Source organism: Leptinotarsa decemlineata, unplaced genomic scaffold (genome assembly GCF_025532065.1).
Source record: "Leptinotarsa decemlineata unplaced genomic scaffold, Ldec_3_MD MMD2_tig00003798_RagTag_RagTag, whole genome shotgun sequence".
NCBI classification, from domain to species: domain Eukaryota; kingdom Metazoa; phylum Arthropoda; class Insecta; order Coleoptera; family Chrysomelidae; genus Leptinotarsa; species Leptinotarsa decemlineata.
The window spans coordinates 3282634-3293634 of record NW_027412596.1 but is presented as its reverse complement, the minus strand read 5'-3'; the positions used below and the strand labels follow the sequence as shown (position 1 = coordinate 3293634).

The 11001-nt window shown below is 34.1% G+C and overlaps 1 long non-coding RNA gene across 1 annotated transcript in view; it reads left to right on the top strand.

Moving 5' to 3' along the window:
• The first annotated feature begins 4901 nt into the window (after positions 1 to 4901).
• LOC111515040 (uncharacterized) overlaps positions 4902 to 11001 on the top strand; it is a 6801-nt gene continuing 701 nt past the window's right edge. The window contains exon 1 of the long non-coding RNA XR_002723465.2: positions 4902 to 7299. This is a non-coding gene — a long non-coding RNA (uncharacterized lncRNA). The remainder of the gene's footprint in view (positions 7300 to 11001) is intronic.

The following is an 11001-nucleotide window of genomic DNA, read 5'->3' as shown; positions in this document are numbered from 1 at the left end:
ATACAGTAATCCCACCTAGCGTCGGTCCCTTTCATGTTGGTGTTCAGGAGTTTCAGTTTTTACAATGGTGACGTATTTGATACTGATGACATTTCTCCCTACTACAATCTCAACCGAAGCGTCTAAAAACTGCTCAACATAACAACTATTCATATGAACTGCTCAAAAAAATACAGTCGATGAAAACCATGTTGGGCACCTGAGAAAATTTTACAAATGATAATTTTGCATTTGTGTAATATTCAAGTAACCCAGATCATTTGGACAATGATGATTTCTGTTTCAAGTAGATTTTAAAAATTCATGGGATCGGCAGATGTTCATATTAGGATGTGAAAAAATATATTTTCATTTCAACAAGAAAAAAGACAAGATGAAGAACGAGTTTTGTTAATCATGAACCATGGTACGCATCCATGCGAAATTTTTTTTTAGTGATTTTTGGGGCCAAATATAGGATATTCATTTATTGATTTGAGAATTCAAGATGGCGGACGAGTTTGACGATTCGATTATATTGAGGGCCAATTATTAAAAATATTCCTAATCGAATTCATCACTCGAGATTCAAGAATCTGTAGAGCCTATTCTTTTTGAATTATATAGTACTTTTTAGGACTTGAAGAAGTAAAAAAGTAATTGTGTAGTGTTCAATCATACAAAAATAGTAGATTGGGTGAAACCCATGAAATTCGACAACTGTGGAAGGGTTACGTGCCTGTCTTGAACTCGTCGTTTGCGCAGACCTGAAACTGCAACTACTGGGTCTGTGTGTAGAAAATTCAAACCAAAAATCACCCGAAGTGGGATTACTGTATATAATTATACTGTGGTTGTGGTGTGAGGTTCAGAAAGCGGTAGAAGAGAGAGAGAGAAGCAGAAAGCAATTAGTTCACCTTTGATATATTTGTTGTCTTCATAAGAGGTGTGTTCATCAGCATTTCTTACTTTGGTTTGAGGTTATCAAATGGTTTGACTCCAACCATTGTTCAGTTTTGAAAAGGATAAATGTTATTGATTTTCATATTACGAATATCATATGGAAGCTGACGTGAATATACTCAGATAAAAATATCAATCTTTCTCAATGATATCATTTATAAAAATTATTGCAATTTCAATGAACTAACTTGCTTATCATTTTGAGATTATCTGTATTCCATATCATTATTATATCAATGTTTTTTTCTGGATAATGAAAGAGAAAAGGAATTAATTCCGTCAATCGAAAATACTGATACAAAATGATAACTTTATCAGACATTACAGAAACAGCATTATCTTATTCATCGACTAAAGACAAAGAAATATTAGGAGCACAGCAAATTGGAGGTGAAAGGAAAGTAAGAACATGAGCATTCGCTATAAGAAGCAGCTTGAGAACAAACCTAGATGAGAGAACTCCAGAACTTTGGCTTCTGCTCACTACACCGGGAAAAATGATTGAAATTTACCTCGGAATTTTCATTTCGAACGAAGAAAATTACTTCAGTTTTATTGAAAATATACTCTCTCTATTGAATAATTCACATCCCCGAGCGTAATTTCAGTAGGCAATGTACTTTTCATTGAGAATTAAATATTCATCTAATATATGTGTGAAATCATAACGTATTATTTCATGTGGAGAGAATTACTAACTGGACGATGGGTATTCCCTCTTAGTGAAGTGTAAATTTTCGTCATCTCTTTATCGAATGTAAAGTTACGCTTGTATTTGTGAGTGATTATTGTATTGTTCATTCTTGTCTACAGAAGCGCATCGGTTTGTCTGACGTGTGCATTAGAATATTTTTGTTGTTGGTGATAATAAGTAAAGAAGGTGAGTACATTTCTTGTAAAATTTCAATAACTAGTCCAATAAACAGATGAATTCATTGAGTTTTCTCGTTATGCATTATAGAGTGTTTTTTTATTACAAGTATATCCTAACCTCACATCGCGAATTATTTCATACTATATGGAATAGTACAACATATATTATTTTAACTGATTTTCAAATAATTACAGAACATATATTTGAAAATGTTTGTGATAATTACTGAATGTTATTGAGAAAAAGAAATATACTCGATAGCAGTGGCGTGACTCATCAGTGACGCCGTATGCACGATCCATTTTAAAAATGAATTTCGATGAGGAATAAAGTTTCGTATTGGTGGTTGCAAATATCGACAATGTTAAATCGTAATTCCATTCACCTAAAAAATATCTGAACGTTTTATTCGTATCTCTCATAATTTTGGATAAATTTGAGGATTTGTGATTCTTATTATTGAACTTGAAAACATTTTTGCGATGGGAGGCAAGTTGGAACTCAAAATTGAAGGAATCGAGAAACACTTTAGGATCTTTTTGTTTCTGTTGAAGAGGTGAACAAAACACTTCATCACCACTTCATACCATATCATTATAGCTATATTTGCTATATTTCAGATGTTGGAAAACATTTGGAAAAATCTAATTTTTTATTTAAACGGTTGAATATGTATCAAAAATTTTTGAGAAATATTAATATTGAAGTCAAACTAGTAGTAGTTTCTCTCTAGGAATGTGTGTTCGTCAACTTACTGTGTTTTTAGATTTCTTAACCTATTCATTTGATGATATTTCATTTCTCTTTTAGGATAATAACAGAAATTCAGGAAAAAAGGAAAAGAAATATTACTTTCATTTCTCTTTCCGAATAATACCACCATGAGCAAGAAAGAAAATGTGTTAGTTTGAAGAATGTTTTTTTTTTTATTTTGTACTGTTATTTGACTTTTATCAAAATGAAAAAAAAATGTTTTGTAGAATTTCATTTCAAGAATGTATATGAACTTATTTTGTATATATATATATATATATATTTTTTTAATATATCAATGTGTAATATGTCTTGTGCATTCAATTATCTAAATCATGAGAAAAAATGGCCACTTAAGAGTCAAGAGTCAACATCCGATTGAGGTATCATTGTCTTCAAAACTTCTCTGAATACGGACTTTCTTACAACGGAATATCCCAAGGTAATATAACCCGTAAATGAAAAATTACACCGTAAAATTTTATCAGAGTATTGAATTCCACTGTTAAATTATATAAGAGTGTAAAATTCTACTGTAAAATTCTGTCAAGAGTGTAATATCTCGATATAACTTTATATCGCAAATTTACCCTATAAAGTTTTATTTCAACACAAAAGTACACTCAAAATGAAAAATTACACTGAAAAATTCCACACTTGTCTTCGGGGTAGAATTACAAAATAATATTTCGCATGGAATGTGAGATCACACACGAAAGTAATTTCTCGTTAATATGGGCGGTAATTAAATTGCCACCGGTACCGGTGGAAAAATTTTTACCAGTGTAGATCCGGCGTCTTTTATGTAATCATTTATCAGTACTTGTTGATGTGACTACTTCTACACACCTATAAATCGATATAAGTCACTAGAAATATTAATTTTAAATCAAAAGGGGGTGGTAAGGATACATTTTACATCATCGTTACCATTATTCACTTATTTGTAGTTTTAGTTTTGAGATTCATATAAATGATAGAAGCAGGTCCCACTCGGCATCACCAGAACTCAACTAGTTTTCGAGATATAGCCTGTCGAAGTTGTTATGATGTCATATTTTACCCTTCTCCATCAATAAACAATTGCAATTCACATACTACCACAACCTTATTTGGAATGGAGCAATCGAGAAACATGGAGAGTCAAGAGCTGTTACGCTTGAGAGCTGTGTGCTGGTCAAACTTCGATGCTATGGCTTGTCAAATCTTTTTTGTGTATGGTTCTTCAATTTTCTCAAAGGAATACTTTTACCATCAACGTTTGGTATTCCCCAGGGATTCATATTGTCTCAAACCCTCTCTTTATTGTATATCAACGATTTTTCGGAAAAAACAAGAATCCAATATATTGCTTTACTGACGACAGCACACTTGTCTCGTCATATCTTAATGACGATCTAGAGGTGATTTCAAATTGGGGTGAAAATAATCGGGTGCAATTCAATGCCACCAAAACCCAGGCATCGGCTTTCTCCAAAAAGATAAATGACTCCCAACCGGATATAATAATGTCAGGACAGACAATTTCGCTTTCTGCTCCGATAAGTTTGTTAAGGATTAAAATGGACACCAATATGTCATGGCACAATCATGTCGCTGGAATTGCAAAGGCTGCTTCTCAAAAGCTTAGAACACTGTTTCAAACTAAAAAACTGTACACATCTCAGCAACTTTTGATGCTTCATAAAGTTCCGATCAGACCTTCTTTGGAGTATTGTTTTCATGTATGGAGCTCTTCCCCTAAGTATTTCTTGATGCTGCTGGATCCTATCCACAAAAAACCATCCGCCTGATTGGAGACACGAACATCACTTTCAACCCCGATAGTCTGCAACATCAAAGAAAGGTTAGGAAATTGTCTCTCTTCTATAGATACTTTCACGAAGAGTGTTCAAGTGACTTGGCACATTTGATTCCACCAAGACTTGGATTTGTTTGTTTTACATAGATAACCTACCGTTGATTTTTGTTGGAGGTCAAAAGTGAAATAGCTTTCCTTTTAGAGTTTCTCTATCCAGCAAGGAAAATTCAAAATTTTCGCTACTTTTTGTATTATTGGGGCAAGACGAAAAAAAGATAACCCATTCTTGCTACTTTTTTTGAACTACTTCAGAGTGAATTGTTTGATTCAGTTAGTTATCTCTTGATAATGCTAACTTGGATAGCAAAAAGTGCTTAGGTCTATTGTGGAAAAACCACTGTCACTAGATTCATTCAACGTCATGAGTTAATTTTGTGCCTATCAAGATACAAAAGACTGCTTTATAAATGATCATTATTGGTGTCCGCTAACTTCACCGAAAACAAGTCAGCGAAACTCTCACCTGAATCCACCGAAACCAATTAGAACCAATTCAATGAAAAATAAGTCATTTGAGAGTAGTTCATGGAAAGATGGATGTTGAATCTTTTCAACCTGCTGTGATATTTCCCCAGGCTCTCCGTTGATCCATTTGATCATCTTCATTTGATATAATCTGCGGTTCCAATTCGAAATCAAAAGAGTTCATTGATATGTCAAGTATATTCCTTCCTAATCTAATTGACGTGTACTCTTATTGGTTAATGAGGGTTTCCCAATAATACTTCCTACATTACCTTTCCAATCTTATCAATGATCTTTCTAGGTTTTCAGTCAAACACATTCTTGCGATGAACCTTATAATATATGGTGTCCCCAACTCTGAATTTGGAGTAATGGTTTTCACCAATATCGTGAAAGTATGGTTCTTGAGACGATAGTAATAGATCAGATATTGTTCTAACTTCTCTACCCATTAGTGTTTCAGCTGGCGATTTCCTGCTTGGTGTGTAACCATTCGAAGTTGTTCAATATGTTGATGAAAATATTTGAATTAACTGTTAATTATCTCAATATGGGTATCAAATGACAGGACTTGACTAGTACTATAGTACTACACCATGAAAAAGATGCAAATCAAATATTATCAATACAAAGAACTTTGTCAACTCAGAATCTGGATACAAGCATGGATCCCTTCGACACGATTTTGTATCGTGTCGAAGACTGTGTGGCGTTAGGAGGGTGGCTGAAAATGATACATCGTTAGCGATACACCACCCAAGTTGGAATAAAAGGTGTGGCATCAGGGTGGTTAAAAATTTGAAACTGAAAATTCGAAAATGAAATAATTTATGTTAAACGGTTTCATTAGAAATCAATAATGATGTAGATGATATACTGAGAAATATTTTGGAAGATTCTAGGTAGTAGTCATCACACCACTCTTCTCAGCGATCTACGGTATTTATCAGATGAAAAATAATGAAAAATCTTGGACGTAGTATTTACACATTTACTCAGGTTATGTCACGCCCAAAAATTTCATTAATTTTTTTATCTGATCAATACTGTAGATTGCTGAGAAGAGTGGTATGATGACTGCTACCTAGAACCTTCCAAATTATTTTTAGTTGTCAGTACATTATCTACATCATTATTATTTTTTTCCCAGTAGAAACGTTTAACATAAATTTTCCTTTACTTATCTTTTATATGTGCAATACCATTTTTCTGTAGGAATATTTGAATTGTTCACTGCAGAATTGATTTCCATTATCCGACACAAGTGTTTGTGAGTTTCCAAACCTTGCAAAAATGTCTTCCAGAGTTCTTATTGTGACGGAACTCGTTATATTTTTCGTGCTCTGGCTACTTACAGTAGGCGTCTACAACAATGAAGAAATATTCTCTATGCAACGGACCGGCAAAGTCCATATGAATTTGTTGCCACGGTTCCTGTGGTGTAGACCAGGATGAAAAAGGAATTTTTCGTCATTATTTCGCTGCCTCAGTACCTTGCCTTGAACCAAAACCAGAGGAAGCGGTCGGTTTTCTCGCATCATACTTTTGACGGAGGACGGTTGGAACACTTTTTCCACAAAAAGCGTCCTCGATGTCAGCGGTCTCCAGATGTTCGGGGACTCCTCTGAAGACGGCTCTGATTTGCCTTTCTTCAGATAAGGAGTACGTGTGGTGAGGGATTTTTCCCTCACCAGGAGTTTGGACATGTTCCTATAGTCCTCGATTGAAGAAGGTTGAACCTTGATGCCGTCGGCCAGGTTCACCGCTTTTGTATAATTTTCCTTGTGAAATGTAGCTAGTTTTGTAAATTGAACCCACTTGTCCTTTTTGATTACTAACTCATTTTGACGTATTTCAACATAATCTCATTTCAAAACTAGATGAATTCAGTGATGTGATCAGATTTGAAATGAATCACTAATAATTGTTTTACGTTTTTGACATTGGACAACAATGAAGGTTGTTTCTGAAAACAAAGACGCACACATGAAATTCAATTGCCTTCTAGATTTGTCGAATGTCTACATAATGAACATTCCAATCGGTGGAAAAATATATATGTTAGATATGTCTAACTGTATATCAGCATCATCGATATGATGATGAAGTATATATGTCGAAATATCATGAAGGAATAAACAATCCCTTTTTTTGCAGATATCTTAATTTCTCATATCGTTTTATCAAATTGAATTTCACCATAGCACATTTCGAAATATTCAGGTACTCAAGTGATATCAGTTTATCACAAATAGAGTAGCTCTACGAGTATATAATGTTTTAGAAAATATTCTGACTTCAGTCTTCTATTTCAAAGCAACTAATATCAGAAATACGTCATTCAAGATGAAAATTGTACTTTCTCTTCTCCTTTGTGCAGTGGTCTTCGTCATGGCTGATCCTGGTAAGAAAGTTTTTGCATGCTGAGAGTTTGACGAATTGAAACTCTATACAACGACTCACTTTCTATATTTGACGAAATAGATCTCCTATTACTTCAGTGAGCACTAGCAATAAAATATAATTTGTTTCGAAATAAACTGTCTGTCTGTCAAGATACTTATCAATTTGAAATTTTCATTTCTGGTCTCTTATAGAACAGTTACCGTTCAAAATCGAATTGAGTTAGAAAATTTCAGTAGTTGTTTACATAATTTTACAAAAAATCTGTCGATCAAATATCTAAAGAAGTGTAAATATTGAAATTTTCAACATTCATATTCATCCATATACAATATTGAAAGCATCAATTTGTTTTACAAAAAATTCAGGTGAATTTTTATTGCTTCAACGGTGCAAGAATTGGTATTATATTTGAAACCAATGAAAATACCGAAAGTTGCTTGAAGAGTAACTACATTCCGCTCACAGAGTTTTACAAAAAAATCTTGAATGTTTTTTTGGTGATGGTAATGGTTCAAAATTTATTCGAATTAAAATGAAATTCCAATCGACTTTCGAATACTTCACGTTATCAAATCACAAGGTATTCAAGACGGTGCACGTTATTCATTCATTCCACAATGGCCTGAGCTTCTTTTGGTTTCGATGACCTGACTGCTTTTTTGATAGTGAAGTGGACTCGAACTGCTATTCCCCTCTGTTCTTCCAACATGGATTGCAAACTGCATGGTTGCAGTCAGTTGGTTGAAAAAATGACTTCCAATTGATTTATCAATGAATTGCTCATGGGAATCCGGCTCTCTGGTTCTGGGTAGAATTCGTATCCAACTTCGACGGTGTCGATAAACACTTCACGTTCGATGAGTTAGTTCATATGAATAAAGGTATTAGTCATGAAATCAGAGTCAAAATACTTATATTCAGAACGTTCGAATAATAGGTACCTTGTATCTGTCAAATTACATTTTATATGACTACTAGTACTATGTTGCTGTATCGCTGCTATTATGATGTTTTGACAGAATAAGAATTAACGAACTTAGGCGTGTGCAGCGTAATTGAACAGTGTTTTCAAAAAATTGTTCTACAGCGCCATTTAGTGGCGAGTTACAGAAAAAGTGATAGCCTAAAACCTTCTCTATGAAAAATTACTTATACATGTCAAGTTTCATCACGATCGGTTGAGCGATGTAGAAGTTTATCACTTACCAACCAACCAACTAACCAAGAAACATTCATTTTCATATAGTAGACTAGTTGTTGCCTGCGGCAACAGTAGTTGTAGTACTTATTAGTACTATGTTGCTGTATCGTTGTTGTTCCAATGTTTTGACAGAATCAGAATCAAGGAACTTCGGCGTGCGCAGCGTTGTAGAACAGTGCTTTCAAAAAATTGTTCTACAGCACCATCTGGTGGCGAGTTACAGAAAAATTGATAGTCTAAAAACCTTCTCTATGAAAAATCACTTTTACATGTCAAGTATCATCACGATCGGTTGAGCGATGTAGAAGTTTATCACTTACCAACCAACTAACGAACATCCATTTTCATATAGTAGATTGGAAAAAGCGTCAATTATGAGGTGATATTTGGTGCGGTCTACAGGCAATTCTTTCATAACTTGAACCAATCAAAGTTGTTTAGATTAATAACTCTTGAGGCCAATCACAGAAACGCAAATTCATTACTTTAAATTTGAGTTTGAATTATTTCATTCACAGGTTAGTTCTGAGAACTTTGCTTCAAATATTTTCTCAAATGCCAAACTGGATCAATGAATTGACAGTTCATTTTCGACGTGTTTCTGGTTATGAGATTTAATTTCATTTTCATAGCGGATATCCTCCACAGAATTTTATTTCGAAATAATATCTGGGCTGAAACGTCCCGGACCTGAGAAAAAAACGCTTTTTTGTTCGAAATTGGCTTTATCCATCAACGTAGAGCCATACAATAATTTCAGCGTCGCTCTAACATTTCAACACCACTTTTGTAGAACGATTTATCTTTTGCCTCAGAACAGGTCTTAGTTTCAGCAATAATGTCTTCATTTCAACAAAATTTATGACCCACGAACATTTTTTGAGGTCTGCAAACAGCCAGTAGTCTCTGGGAGCCAAATATGACGAATATGGTATATGCTGGAGCAAATCGAAGCCCATTTCATGCAATTTTGATGAAGCAGCGTTTTCTTTTTCTTCAAATGGAGTCGTTTTTCCGCAGTTTCGTTCTTTAAACTCTCCAATAACACTATATGAAATTCACTGTCGATAGTATTTTCTTTCTCAAGATAGTCGATGAATATTACATCACCCACATCCCGAAATATCAAGGCCATAACCTTTCCATCCCATTTTTGTACTTTAGGGCGCTTTAGTCGAGGTCCACTGAGATGACGATTGTTTTGATTCCGGAGTGAAGTGATGGATCCATGTTTTATTCATTGCCACATATAGACGCAAAAATTCCGGTTTGTCAGGTTTAATCATGGCCAAACACTGCTCAGAATCATAAACACGCTTATGATTTTGGTCAACAGTGAGCTCTCGCAGCACCCACTTTGATTAGAGCTTTCTCATAGTCAAATGCACATGCAATATAAAGTCAACACGTCCTTTTGATATCTTCACAATGCCAGCTGACTCACCCAACTCCACTTTTTGATCATTCAAAACGATTTTGTGATTTTTTTATGTTTTGTGGTGTTACTGCCTCATCTGGACGTCAACTGCGTTCTGCATCATCGGTGTCCCTACGACCACGTTTGAAGTCAGCAAATAAACATTCAATTGTTGTTTCTGCTGGTGCGGAGTCCTCTTAGCACAATAACTCACAAACTTATGAGTAGAATATCATGCAAATTCAACAAATTTCTTTTGAAGGTCAGTACTAACTGAAAAAGTATTAAATGCAATAAGACTAGCGCCATCTATGTGTTAAGCCCGAGATTTTTCACTCCAAGTAGTATTTCTTATATATTTCATAGAATAAGTATAGTTTCGCAAAAATAGTCATCACTCGCTAGAGCTTTTGGCTTCCGTCAACAAAGTTCATTTTAACGAGAAGACATTTTCCGTTTCTTGAATAATATAATTTAAATACCAAATACACAAGTCATTGGAAAAAGGTTCACTTGGATGAAAAAAGTGTGAATTTTGGCCAAGAGCAGGTATATGATGAAAAAAATTTGTAAAATCTTCAAATAATTGGAAAATATTAATAATGACGAATGAAAATGAAGAAACATTCCAGACAGTCAATTGTACGTCATCAAAAATATTTTCAGTTATCTGAATGTTAAAGAGTGAATAATACACGGGACGAGTATGAATCGTCTCTAAACATGATATTTATGTGAAATTCAATGAAAACGGAGTAATTACTATAGTAGCGTCAGGTAATAACCTTATACCCAACAACCATATCAAAATTGAAAATATATTTCAATCGATTTAAAAAATGTAGCAATGTTGGTTTGAAATAATAGTAATGAGAAATTCCCAAACAAATATTTGAAAACTTGAATGTTAATAGAGATATTCATAGAAATATCATGGATGTGACAACACAGACTATATTCCTTGGTAGAATCAACTGTATTAGTATTCTACACGCAAATATCTACGTTGTTGGTGAGATAATATTTATTGAAAACTAATTTTGCAAGGTTAATGGGACTACAAATCATGATCGTTTGAATTA